Source organism: Peromyscus maniculatus, chromosome 4 (genome assembly GCF_049852395.1).
Source record: "Peromyscus maniculatus bairdii isolate BWxNUB_F1_BW_parent chromosome 4, HU_Pman_BW_mat_3.1, whole genome shotgun sequence".
NCBI lineage: Eukaryota > Metazoa > Chordata > Mammalia > Rodentia > Cricetidae > Peromyscus > Peromyscus maniculatus.
Window position 1 is genome coordinate 17,278,405 of NC_134855.1, and position 14,804 is coordinate 17,293,208.

The 14,804-nt window shown below is 38.4% G+C and overlaps 1 long non-coding RNA gene across 1 annotated transcript in view; it reads left to right on the plus strand.

The window, feature by feature from the left end:
- Positions 1 to 2,963: 2,963 nt before the first annotated feature.
- The window catches only part of LOC143272684 (uncharacterized), a 37,288-nt gene continuing 25,447 nt past the window's right edge, over positions 2,964 to 14,804 (plus strand). The window contains exon 1 of the long non-coding RNA XR_013050301.1: positions 2,964 to 3,115. This is a non-coding gene — a long non-coding RNA (uncharacterized LOC143272684). The remainder of the gene's footprint in view (positions 3,116 to 14,804) is intronic.

Sequence of the window (14,804 nt, forward strand, 5' to 3'; positions counted from 1 at the left end):
TTTATCTTGCACCATAATTTTCATCCCGGACCCACGTGGGAGCCATACTCCATTGCTTTCTTAGTAAGAATGCTCAGTCACAGAAACCAAGCTGTCCTTTCTTCAACTAAAGCCCAGCAAGGAGCTACACTAGGGAGCTTTCTTGTACCTCACCCATGTAAAAACCCTCCATCACTAAGCCTCTCAGGAGATACCAGTAATCTCTGAAATTAAGTCACTTCATACCCTCTAGATCCAATCAATACAGAGTATCTGAAGAACTGAGCAACAAATTCCTTCTATCTACTCAAAATTAACCAAGTTTGGGCAATAGTAAAAATCAGAACCAAATTCCCATTTAACGTAAACGGGTCAGAAATTCATACCAGACATACAATCAATGAACTATCGCTGCATGCCCAGAAGCCACAGGAAAACAAAAAACATGAAAGACCAAGGCAATACTCCTTCAAAGACCACCATTTGAAGTACTCTTCAATGGGAATTAACTAGATGAGCCCAGAGAAACAGAATTTAAAAGAAAAATTATAAACAGGATCAAAGTATTCAAGGTATCTAAAGAGTATACAAATACTGTGGGATGATCCTCCTGTATGCTGTGAATGTGTGTTGCTCTCATTGGTTGATAATAAAAGCTGATTTGGCCTATAGCCAGGCAGAATAAGGCTGGGCGGGAAAGCCAAACAGAGATATAGGGAGAAGAGGGGCAGAATCAAGACAGTCACCAGCTAGACACAGAGGAAGCAAGATGAGAATGCCATACTGAGAAAAGGTACCAAGCCATGTGGCTAAACATAGATAAGAAATATGGGTTAATTCAAATGTTAGAGCTAGTTTAATAATAATTCTGAGCTACCAGCTGAGCATTTATAATTAATATAAGCCTCATGGGGCTGGAGAGATGGCTCAGTGGTTAAGAGCACTGGCTGCTCTTCCAGAGATCCAGAGTTCAATTCCCAACAACCAGATGGTGGTTCATAACCATCTGTAATGAGATCTGGTTCCCTCTTCTGGCCTGCAGGCATACATGCAGACAGAACACTGTATACATAATAAATAAATAAATCAAATAAATAATTAATATAAGCCTCTGTTGATAATTTGGGAAGTGACCACCAGGTATAATTAGGTGTACGGGACAGAAGCTCTGGTCAGTTTACACACAAATACCTGAAAGAAGTTAAAGAGAGGAAGAAGAAACTTTTTAATGAAGTCCAAGAAAACACAAATGGCTCAATAAAATGGTGAAAATAATTCAGTATTTTAAAAGTGAATTCCACAAAAATAGAAATCCTGACAAAAACTGAAGCTGAAACTGGAAAAGAAAAAAATCAATAATCCAGGTATAGTGGTAAACCCCCTTAATCCCAGCACTTGGGAGGCAGAGGCAGATGGATCTCTGTGAATCTGAGATCAACCTGAAGCCTAGTGTACACAGAGACAACCAGGGAAAGAAAAAAAGAAAGAAAGAAAAAGAAAGAAAGAAAGAAAGAAAGAAAGAAAGAAAGAAAGAAAGAAAGAAAGAAAGAAAGAAAGAAAGAGAAAGAAGGAAGGAAGGGAAGAAAGAAGGGAGGGAGGGGAGGAGGGAAGGAAATTAATAACCCAATTATAAAAGCCAGTGGAGAGCCTTGCTGGTAGAATGGAACATGTAAAAGATAAGCAATCAAGACTTGAAAACAAAAATAGAGGAATTAGGCCACTTGATCAAAAAATAAGAAAAAAATTAGATACACAAAAGGAATATGCAAGAAATTTAAGACACTCTACAAAAAACAAATCTATAAATTACAGGCATAGAAGAAATAAAAGAATCCTGGGTCAGTGTCATAGACCAGTCTTTCATCAGGCTCAAAGAAGAAACTCCCTAATACTAAAAAAAGACATTTTTCTACAGATAATAATAGGCACATTGAACACCAAATAGACATAGCATATAAAAATACAACTTCCCAGACCACATTATAGTTAAATCACTGACTTAGTTACCTTTCTTTTGCTGTGCTAAGACATCATGACCAAGGCAACTTACAGGAGAAAGAATTTATTTCAGGCTTATTAATTCAGAGGGTTAGAGTCCATGACTATCATGGCAGAGAACATGGCAGCAGGGAAGTGTGGTTTTGGAATAATAACTGAGAGCTCATGTCTTGAGATACAACCATGAGTAGAGAAAACTCACTAGAAATGGAATGGTCTTTCAAAACCTCAAAGCCCACCCCCAGTGCAGCACCTCCTCCAACAAAGCCACACCTCCTATCCTTCTCAAACAATTCTATCAGCTGGAGACTAAGCATTCAAATAGAGGAGCCCATGGCTACCATTCTCATTCAAACTACCACAATCACTAGCTGCTGAGAAAAACGAAAGAGTACTGAAAGCTGCAAGCCAAAAGACACAAGTCATACATGCAGGAAAACAATCAGAATAACATCTGACTTTTAATTGGAAACTCTGAAAATCAGAAGAGCTTGGATCAATCAATGTACTCCATATTTTAAACATCTAGAGATGCCAATCCAGACCATGGAAACCACAAAACATTATCTGCCATATTTGAAGGAGAAAGAAAAACTTTCCATGGTATAAGCAAGCTAATAACTCATGTCCACCAAGTCAGCTTTACTGACAACATTAGAAGCAGTATTTCAGACTGAAGAGAGGAAGAAGCACAGACAAGAGACTAATAAAAGTAGAAAAAAGAACACAAACAACAAAGAGAACAAAATTAACAGCGATCAACACACACTCCTAAAGAACTCTGAGTATTAATGCTATCATCTCCCTAATCAAAAGAAATAGAGTAGTTGAGTGGACTAAGAAATAAAATCCATCTCTTTGTTGTCTATGAAACATAGGTACCTCCTTAGAGAGTTCTTAGGGTTTCTATTGCTGTGAAAAAAACACCATGGCCATGGCAACAATTGTTCTAGGTGTCATGGCAATTAACAAAGGGACCTGAGAACTTGACTTCAGGCTTTTCTGAGGAAAGATCCATGGTTATATAGTCAATCTACCTGTTAACTCGATGCCAAGAGGAAAACCTATCAGAAGTCAGGAGAGAACAGAGCAGGACAACTAGTCTAACTTTGAGGATCAGAGAGTCTTCCCTGAGGAGGTAACATTGGAGCTGTACATTGGGGGAAAAAAAATGAATGAAAATTAACTAAGCAAAAACAGTAGAAAAATAATTAGCCAATGATGCTGAGATTCAGAGAAGGGAATAACTGTGCATGATGAATTATAATAACTTGGGCAGGCCAAACCATGGAGAGCCACAGGGGCCATGTGAAAGATTATTTTCCTTGTCCTAAGTAAATAAGAAGTTTAAAAAAAATCAGAAGAGAGCTACTGGTATGTCAAAGTTCACCCTCAATCCTGATTAGCCTCAATTATCTGTTGTGTTACAACCTAGAATCATCTGAGAGAAGCCTCAAATGAAAAATTGCCTATGTCAGATTGGCCTGGAGGCATGTGCGTGTAAGAGTGTCCTAATTAGTAATTAGTGTGCCTAGCCTACTGTAGGCCATATCTGCCCTGGGCAGATGATCCTGAGATGAGTAAGAAAATGAGATCGGCATGAGCCTGTGAGGCGAGCCAATGAGAAAGCCAGCCAGCAAGCAGCATCTTCTATAATCCATCCTGTACTTCCTTTGTTATGAGTTCCCTAGCTGGAGATGATGTTTCGTGGAATAGCAAGCAGTCTTTTCTTCAAGGCCCTGCCTTAAGCTCTTGCCCTGACTTCTTCCAGTGATAGACTGTAACCCAAAGTATAAAATGAAATAAACACGTTACTCCCCTATACTGCTTTTGGTCAGATTTTTTTTTGTTTTTTTTTTTGTTTTTTTTTTTGTTTTTCGAGACAGGGTTTCTCTGTATAGTTTTGTGCCTTTCCTGGAACTCGCTTTGGAGACCAGGCTGGCCTCGAACTCACAGAGATCCGCCTGCCTCTGCCTCCCGAGTGCTGGGATTAAAGGCGTGCACCACCACTGCCTGGCTGTCAGATTGTTTTATCACAACAACATAAAACAAATTAGAACACCCTGGAAGGACTATAGAGAATTATAGATAAGCGGCACAACGTTATTAGAATACAAGTGGCATGGTGGTAGCTGTAGAAATGGAACCTGTCAAGGGTGATCCTTTCAGTTCAAACTTTTCCCCTAGATTGTGATTTAAATATAGAGAAGAAACAAGTATGGGACAGAAAAAAGGACTAATGAGTTAAAATGTTATCAAAATATACTAGAAACCAGCCTGGAGTCAAGAATGCTGAACATGAAGCAAGGTGAGGTAGTGCACACCTATAATACTAGCACTTGGGAAGCTAAAGGAAGAGAACTAGGAATTCTAGGCCACCCTGGTCTACAAAACCTCTGCCTCAAAACAGTATGAAAGTATTTGTTATGTAGATGAAAACTGTAATAAAAGCTCCTTCTTCATTTCCTTTCACTATTGATGTCAACAGTGAAACTACAGAATTACAGCTAAATACTGCCTCCCTCAGCAGCCTGAGGAGTTCTCCTAGAGCAGCAGTTCTCAACCTGTGAGTTCTGACCCCTTTGGGGGTCACCTAAGACCATCTGCATATCAGATATTTACACTACAAATTATAAAAGTAGCAAAATTACAGTTAGGAAGTAGCAGCGGAAATAATTTCATGGTTGGGGTCACCACAACATATGGAACTGTATTAAGGGGTTGCAGCACTAGGGAGGTTGAGAACCACTGAGTTTTTAACAACTTTACACAAATCAAACCAGGGTTTCTGACTTCAAGACTGAAAAGAACTTCAGGACTAGACAGTTTGTGAACAGGATTAGAAATTCCACTAAAGATATTTTAGTTTAAGCTTGAGCACAAGGTTGATGATGAGAGTGGCAAGTAAGACATCCAAATGGGAGCCTGTGCTTCCCAGGGGAGAGGAGGGGAAATTCAGGTGACCTAGACATGGGGTTGAGCTCATGGAGGGAGAAGAAGTCAGTGTTTTAGGATTAGCCATACTTATCATTTTGGTGGCTCTCAGGCAACATGTCAAAAAGTTGCTAAGAACTTCTATATCTTTTTCCTTTTCACTTAATAATTGAGGTAAGTGAGGCACTCTGGAAATGTCTTGGATACTACAATGTAAGACCACAAATGTCTTGGATTGGAACTACAACTGATAGCATGAAACCAGGAGCCACTATGAGTTTAGAAAGTAAATGTCCAGTCCCTATAGATAGTCGTGCTAATTAGTTTTTAATGTCAGTTTGACACAAGGTAGAGACATTTGGAAAGAGGGAATCTCAACTGAGAAAATATCCCTCACCAGACTAACCTACAGGTAATGTTGTGGTCCATTTTCCTAATTGATAATTGATATGGGGAAGACCCGGCTTACTGTGGGCAGTGTCATGTCTAGGTTGGTGGTTCTAGATGCTATAAGATAGCAAAATAAACAGGTCACAAGGAGCAATTCAGTAAGAACATTCCTCCAAGGTCTTTGCACCAGTTCTTACCTGAAATAAGCACTTTCCTTCTCCAGTTGCTTTTGGTCATGGTGTTTTATCACAACAAAAGAAACACTAACTGAAAGAGAAATTGGTATCAGGTTATGGGGTATCACTGAGACAGACCTGACCATATATATGTTTTGGGGTGGATGGTTGTGGCAATTGAACTTTGGATGGAAAAGCCATTGAGTGTTCAGTGGGCTGTTCTGTGGGAGCTTAGAAGATAAGAATGCTAAGAGAAGTAGAGACAGTGGAGGCCTGGCTTGTGAAGTGCCAGAGGGAAGTCTGAGAATACTTCAAAGACTTTATCAGGGCCATTTCTTTGATAGCTTGAGTTAGGAACCATTAAAATGAAATGTTTGCTTTGCTGGAGCAATTGATTATGGTCAACTGGGGCTGAATCAGATGTGATTTTAAAAGTACCTGCGTCATTGAGGTGAAATCTTCTGGGAAATGATTCCTCAGAGTCAGCACACAGAAGTGGTCCAGAGAGGACCAAGGCTCTACCATGTGCTGGCAGCCAAACTTGGTAACGTGTAAGATTTTCTCAGGAGACACTGGTTTTGAAGATATTAAGAGTCATGCAGAGCAGCTGAGGGTTGCCACCAGGAGATTCCACTGGTGAAATTACATGATTAAAGTGGTCATGGAGTGAAGCTGAGGATCAGCACCATGTGACAGGGTCACAGTCCCTGAAGAGAACCCGAGAGCCTGTTGATGAGGATGCAGCCCATTGGGGGTGAAATAGAGAGCCTAGAATTCTGGAGATGCTGCTGTCATTGGATGACCATCCATGACAGTAACAGCGATGGAGTGAAGTTGGCATGAGCCTCGGAGACAAGCTGCATGTGCTACGGATCACAGAGCTGGAGGAATGCCATTTTCTAAGCCCTTCAGAGCCTAGAAGACTGAAACCGAACTTTATCATTGGACTTTGGCTTTGATTTCATTTGATTGTGATTGTGGTTTTTATTTTTCTTATTTAATTGAAATGCATTTTCCCATAAAATATGAAATTCTGATTATGATTTTTCCTTCCCTAACTCCTCCCAGATCCTCCTCACATTCTCACCTATCCAAATCTACACTTATTATTTCTTCCTCTTATTAGAATAAAAAGGCATTTGAAATAAGGAAGTATTCTTTAGGATGATAGACATATGAACTCACTGAGGTTGTGACAGTACTCACAATACTTACACAAGGTCAAACCAGACAAAATTCCAGCATGAAGAATTGGAAATGGACCCAAAGCCCCGCCTCTAACCAAGAAGCAGCTATTTGCAGTTGATAAATGTGGAGAAACGGAAATCAGTTTTCTCTAGTGGGATGCCACTGGGTATATCACATTTAGGGCAGGCCCTATTATAATTCACTCAGGTTTTTTTTTGTCTTATTGTTTGCTTTGACCTTTGTTTTTTTATGAATTTTTTTTTTTTGAGAGAGAGAGAGAACATGAAGTAGGGTAGGTAGGGAGGTTGGGATGATCTGGGAAAAGTTGGGGAAAGTAAAAAATAAAATCAAAATATATTGTGTTTAAAAATATTTAATGAAAAAGTTTTCAAAAGGAGAAATATTTTACTTGATTTTTCATAATTTTTATGGGAACCTACAGTTATGAGATGTCAGAATTTTATAAAGACTTTGAATATTTTAGAAAAAATTTGAACTTTGAAACTGTCTTTGGATACCTTAAAGAGACTGAACTAAAGTGTTTGAATTTCTAGGAACTTTTAAAAATTGGAATGTTTTATACTGTGATATTGATATTCATATGAGGTCTTGGCAATAAGCAAGAAAGGAAAGGTTATGGGTTAACAGTATGTGTTTATGTGTCAAGTTAACAAGGCACCACTTGTGCTGGCTAGTTTTTAATGTCAGCTTGATACAGTCTATAGTTATTCTGGAAAAGAAACTCTCATTTGAGAAAATGTCCCCTACCAGCTTGGCCTGGTGGAAAGCTTGTGGTTCATTTCCTTGATTGATAATTCATCTGGGAGGGCCCAGCTCACAGTATGCAGTACCACACTTGGGCTCATGCTCTTGGGTGTCATAAGAAAACAGGCTGAGTACAGTAAGGAATTATGTTTTTCCAGCAGAGTGGTGGTAGTATATTTTTTTCCTAAGGTCCAAGATCTTACTGGCCCTGAGAATCTGGCTAGATTTCCCACACCAGGCTTTCTACCCATCTTGCTGAATGGGCCCGAAGTCCACTTAGAGGGCTGTTGGTAGTCACTGACATGTGAACTCTACTTCTTACACCTTTATGCTTATTTTGTCAAGCTGGCAATTGTTGTGGTTCATAGGTGTTGCAGCTGGGAAGAACTATTCAGTTGCTTCCCACCCTTGGTAGCTTGCATAGTATTTTCTGGAACTATGAAAACTAGACCATAGGAAAGAGGCATTCTAGGGAGAGGAGAATTAGCCTTTCCCAGTGATAAGGACCCTTCCAGGTTTTCAGATGTAGAGTCATCAGCCTTGAAATCATGTATACACCAACAACAAAAATGGACTCAACAGGTGGTATTCATATGTATTTGCATCTACACACATGTATGCAACAAATATTATCAAATAAAACAGGTTGTCCACTTAGGAGTGGATGGTTATGGAAGGGGTTGGAGACAGGGAAACTGGGAAGGGCTAGATGAAGAAAGGGGAGTGGGTATATGATATAATTCTATTTCAATTCAAACAATTTAAAATATTTAAAAAATAAAAGAATTTTGAGCAAGTCATGAGGAGCAAGCCAGTAAGCAGCACTCCTCTATGACCCGTGCATGACTTCCTGTCTCTAGGTGCCTGCACTATTTGAGTTCCGGCCCTAACTTCCCTCAGTGATTGCCTGTGATGTTGTTCAACTGTAAGCTCAAACAAACCCTGTCTTCTCTAAGCTGCTTTTGGTCATGGTGTTTTCTCATGGTAATAGGAATCCCAGCTAAGATAATGGGGTTTCTAGTGAGATTCTTAGAAAACTTCAAGTTTATGGCTGACAAGGTAGAAGGTGTTTGTACTAGAAATCTTGTTTCTCTGCTGGTCAGAGGTTAAAAACACATTCTAGGGTGAAGGGCTCTTTTCTTCTCATGTGCTCATTTTCTCTGCCTTTCTATCTTACCTCAGAGGGTACTACCATGGTATAGTAGCTTGGACAACTATATTTAAGTATAGTGTGGTAGCTTAGAGTACATGATCAATGTTTAACAACCCCCTCAGTATATATATATATATAATTATTATCAACAATAAGAGTAACAAAGCATATTTATAAATCTTTTTAACTCAAGAAGCGGTCGGGCGGTGGAGGCGCACGCTTTTAATTCCAGCACTCAGGAGGCAGAGGCAGGCAGATCTCTGTGAATTCGAGGCCAGTCTGGGCTACAGAGTGAGTTCCAGGACAGCCTCCAAAGCTGCACAGAGAAACCCTGTCTCGAAAACCGCCCCCCCCCCCCAAAAAAAAGAAGAGCTAGTTCCCTTGTAATTCCATATTGAATATGTGGTGCTGTTTAGTTTCTCTGAACACTTAGCTTCAGGTGAGTTAAATGGATAGCATGTGATACAGATTCCAGATTTGAAAGAACAAAGTATCAGTCTGGTCAGTAAAATATATTTCTTAAATTGGTGTAAAGAGGTGTGTGTGTGTGTGTGTGTGTGTGTGTGTGTGTGTGTGTGTGTGTGTGTAGAGGGGCAGCAAATTCCTGATCCTTTCTATAATATTGTTTTGTTTCTGTGTTATAAAGAAATTCAAATAGTGTGTGGCTCAGCATCCAGTGCAATGGTTGCTTAGAACAACTCTCAGGAAGACCTTTATTTACAATGGAAGCATTGGCTTACCAAAGTCTGTGTCATTGTTACCATTTAATCCACTAGTAAAGAGTGAACTATTATTAATAAAATAACCTAGCAGCTTGGTATGGCTTATTATTTAAGGTTTTAAATCAAAATCAATATGACTTCATACAGTAAAGCCTAGGTAGAGTCTAAAGTGTTGAATGTACATGAATTATGCAACTGTATAAGGCATGCAGCCAGGGGTACATTGTTAGTAAATCAAATGCCATAAATATAAAACCACTCCAATAGCTTAGTTGAGGTGACTGGAGCTACTGCCCCATGTAAAACAATATTAACACAGAACATATTGAAAAGCATTATATGTTTTGAATAATGTTTCTATGTAGCTGTTTGAAATGGTCCACTGAGTATAAGATTACTAAAAGCTAAAGTAATGATGACTAAGAACTCCAAGCAAGTCATTTAGCACTTTAGACAAATACTTTCTGGTTCAATACCAATTATGATCGAATTGTCACCTTGGGACTGAAAAAAACTAAAATTAGAGTTTTGTCTTTCCATTAAATCATAAACTGCCAGGTAATTTATATGCACAACCACAACAATGCAGAACAAACAAGGAATACTGTAAGAGCACAAGACCTCTAATCAAACTGGTCTGCTTTAATGTCCCTACAAAGGCATAAGGAGTCTTTCTCTGTCCCACCAGCCAGCTCCCAAATAACAATGCAGAGACTACTTATTGATTGTGAGAGCTCAGCCTATAGCTTAGGCTTGTTCTTAACTAGCTCTTATAACTTAAAGTAACTCATATTTTATTTACCTTTGTTCTACCATGTGGCATTACCTCTCTTTCATCTTGCAGCTCCTGTTCCCTGTCTATGTCTCCTGGCATCTCCGCTGCCCTCTTTTATCTCCTCTTCTTCCTTTCTCTCCTTGTAAATCCTGTCTATACCTCCTGCATAGCTATTGGCCGTTCAGCTTTTTATTATGCCAATCACAGCAATACATCTTCACACAGTGTACAAATATCCTGCAGCACAAATGCTCAAAAAATCATTTGTGATGGAATTTTTGTGATGTATGAAACCCTCCACATTTATCTGTTCACCAACTTAAGTAGGCTTTGTATAATAATCTATTCTCCTGAAGTTAATTTGTCATAGACTATAAGAACTGAAACTTCATCTTGACAAAATCCATCTTTTCAAAGTTATAAAAACTTGGCTTCTTTTTGTAAGGTAACATGTAATGATAGTCATCTCAAATAAAATATACATGTCAAACAAATATTAATATATTTAATTTTAATGTAATATATACAAACAACATAATCATATATAATAAAGTACAAATTTATTATTTTATTAATGCAGATGTACATATGTGTATATATTAATTGCATAAGTGACACAACTAATTTTTTCATAATCATCAATTGTCAATTGTACAGTATTGGAATAAATTACCTTTGGACCTACGGCAATAATTTGCCAAAAGAGTGCTTGATGTATACTGTAAACCCTGTGAAGAAAGTAAGTTATTTTAAACAGTATGAAAAGAATATCCATTAGTGATCAGACTTTTAAGATGTGAAAATGTAGCATCTTCTAGGCTAAGTAATACTCATTTACAAGTGGTCACATTTTCTGTAGAGTATATGAATGTAAACAGTTTAAGGAACTCACATTTGTATAATTCAGGAGCTTACAGAATGCTATCATCTTCTACTTCATTCAAAATAGAGTAAGTTAAAAATAGTTATTTACCACTGAGGAGGCAAGAGATTAGATAGCCTCAGCAGAATGAGCTTTGAGACTTGATAGAACTTAAATATGATTCTTTTATATCAAGAATTTATTAGGCCCCACCATCAATATGGACTATCTTTTTTGCCAAGATTAATCCCCATTCTGGTATTTCCTTGTGAGCTACATAAATGATAAAAATCTTTGACTCTCTCTCTGTGCAAACCGTAGACTTACATTATATTTTATTCATACTGTAAGCTGTCTCAGAGGAGACATGAAACTGCTGGAAAAGGCAGAGAGCAAATTGGATTTTTAGACTAGTACAGAAGGCTGCTTTCAGGAATCTCTCAGAGTGAAAACAAAGAACGAGCACATCCTCGTGAAAAGCAATAAGACAGATGGGTACATAGGAAGCTTGCACAGCTACAGCAGGATGTGCAAGAAAACAATCTTTCTCGGAAAGTAAAAAGTAATTGCATGTTACCCTCTGTTTAGTATAACACTTTCTTGCTAAAACTTCTATATATTTTTACCTTTCCTCTCATTCTATTGTTACTGTATTTTCTTCAGGTTAACACAGACAGGATATTCCTTGGCAGAACAAGAAGTCATAATCGTGATTTGACATTACTAGGAAATAAATCGTTGAAATGCATAGCCTTACAATATGGGGTTCAGATTCCAGAGAACTTTGAGCTGAGCTTTTGCTTTCACATTTTCTTCCACACTCTTCTGCTTAGCAGCTTTCATTTCAAGAGGCAGCCATTTGGAACCACATACACCTATAAAGGTGAAATCTCATTCTCCCTATACACACTGACCAGTTGACTTCAGCTAATTAATGCATGTGGTAGAGTTTTCTGAAAAACAAAGTGTCAAAAGTCATTTTGTGCCAAATCTATTTCACTTACTCACCTCTTGATTCAGTGTTCTAAGTGTCTTCAATTATTCTTTTTTATTTTATATATTTTTCTATATTAAGAAATTTTCTACTCACTCCTCATGCTCTCCACAGACCCCCTCCTCTCCCCTCCCCCTCCCAGCCCCTCAATTATTCTTTATGTATGATAGCCACTAAAAGAACTACTTCATCTTTTTCTGAACTGAATCGTTTTGTGCATTTTTGTTAAATTCTTATATTCAATATTCTCTTGTTCAAATTCAACTCTCAAACAAGTTATCTACAGTAATTCCATCTATAAGTAAGGTTTCACTTTTGTTCTATCATGTTCTTCATTTACTTACTCAATAAGGAGGAGAATCCTGTGTGTGTATCTGGTATATACTTTTAAACAGAAAAGAAGATTTGACAAATAGTATTTGATAGGTGCTAACAGGTATTGAACATTTTGGGTTTTTTCTTATTGTTGTTACTTGTTTGTTTAATTTTCTTAGCTGATGATTTACTGTGTTTCCCTGTTCAGTATCTTTTATTATTGAATTTGATTTTTAAATTTAAATATATTTTGATCATATTCTTCCCCTCCCCCTAGTCCTTCCAGATCCTCTTCCCTGACTCTTTTCAAAAACAAATAAAAACTCAGTACAAGAACAAAATCACCCAAAACTAAGAAAAAAAATACCACTCAAAAAGAAAACAAAATAAAAAAAAAAACCCTACCAAACTGTAACAAAATAAAAGAACACACATACACACACACAAATGGGGAGTCCATTATATGTTGGTGAACTACTCCTGAACATGAGGTTTGCCCTGCAGTGGGGGATATATCCAGTGTCACTCTGTTGGAGTAAACTGATTTTCCCTCTCCCAGCAGGTGAGTGACAGTTCAGCTGTTAATCCTTACCGTAGTGGCTAAGTTTTTGTTCATTTATTCATTAATTCATTTTTTTAAGACTTCAACAAAATCAAATAAAATGATACAAAGCAAAAACTATCACATCAAAGTTGGACAAGACAAACCAACAGAAGGAAAAGAGCCTAAGAGAAGGCACAAGAATCAGAGATCCACGCTTTCCCATACTCAGGAATCCAACAAAAAACTACACTGGAAGCTATAAGTGCAGAGGACCTAGTGCAGTCCTTTGTAGGCTCTATGCAGCTGTATGCTGCTTCAGACTCTGAATTCACATGAGCCTTGGTGATGTTGATTTAGAGGGTATTGTTTTCTTGATGTCCTCCATCCCTTCTAGCTTTTACCCTCTTTCAATCTCCTCTTCCACAGGTTCCCTGAGGTCTGAGGGGGAGGGATTTGATGGATATTAAATCCCATTTAGGGTTGAGTGTTCCAAGATCTCTTATACTTTTTGTTCCCATCTGCTGCAGGAGGAAGCTTCCTCTGATGATGGCTGAACAAGGCACTGATCAATGAGTATAGCAGAATATCACTAGGAGTCATTTTATCACTACACTTTTTCTTTTTTCTTTCTTTTTTTTTTTGGGGGGGTTTTTCGAGACAGGGTTTCTCTGTGTAGCTTTGCGCCTTTCATGGGACTCACTTGGTAGCCCAGGCTGGCCTCGAACTCACAGAGATCCGCCTGGCTCTGCCTCCCGAGTGCTGGGATTAAAGGCGTGCGCCACCACCGCCCGGCCCACTTTTTCTTTTTTTATACTAGTATTATTTAGTTTTATCCTAGGTCCCTGCTGGGCCATGTAGCCTCAGGTTTTTGGTCACCCAAGCAGTGACCAAGCACTCAATTAGATGTAACCCAATCCCAGGACTGGATGCTTCATTTGATGACAAGAGGTAGTCAGTTAGGACTCTATCTCTACCATTATTTGGTGATTCCATTTACATTGCCTTCATGTATGTATATATTTTAAGATTGTTTCTAGTACATTAGGTTGCCATACTATGCATCAAATGCTCCTTAATTTTAGCTGTCTCTTCCATATTCCTCCCACAACCCCCTTTTCCCTCCTTCTCCCTACTTGATCCTACCATTCCAAGCCCTTTCCATCTATATCTGTCTATTCTATTTCCTTTTCCTAACACAATCTATCTATTTACCTCTAGCCCCTTACTCTATACCAATCCTCTATGATACTATAGATTGTAGCTGTGTTATCATTTACTTAACAACTATTATCCACATATAAACAAATACATATCATTCTGGATCTGGGATACCTCAGTCAGGATGATTTTGTTCTACTTCCATCTATTTGCCTGCAAATTTCATATTGTCATTTTTTAATTGCTTAGTAATAGTCCATTGTGTAAATGTACCATATTTTCTTTATCCATTCTTCTGTTGAGGAACATCTAGATTGTTTCTAAATTCTGGCTATTATGAATAGGGTGGCAAGGAACATGGCTGAGCAAATGTCTCTGTTATAGGATAAAGCATCCAGTGATGGTATGAATAAGAATGGCCCTATAAGCTCATATATTTGAATGCATAGTCATTAGGGAACTGCACTATTTAGGAGAGATTAGGAGGTATGGTCTTGTTGGAGCAGAGATGGCCTTGTTGAAGGAAGTATGTCACTTGGGGTGGGCTTTGAGGTTTTAAAAGCCCAAGTCATGCCCAGTAGCTCTTTTCCTGCTGCTTATGAATCCACACGTAGAACTCTTGGCTACTTCTCCAGCACCATGTCTGCCTGCATGCCACTATGCTCTCCACAATGATGACAATGGAATAAACCTCTGAACCTGTAAGCCAGCCCCAATTAAATGCCTTCCTTTATAAGAGTTGTGTGGTCATGGTATCTCTTCGTAGCAATAGAACACTGACTAAGACATGTCCTTGGACTATATGCCAAAGAGTGGTCTAGCTGGATCTTGATTAATTGATTAATCAATTG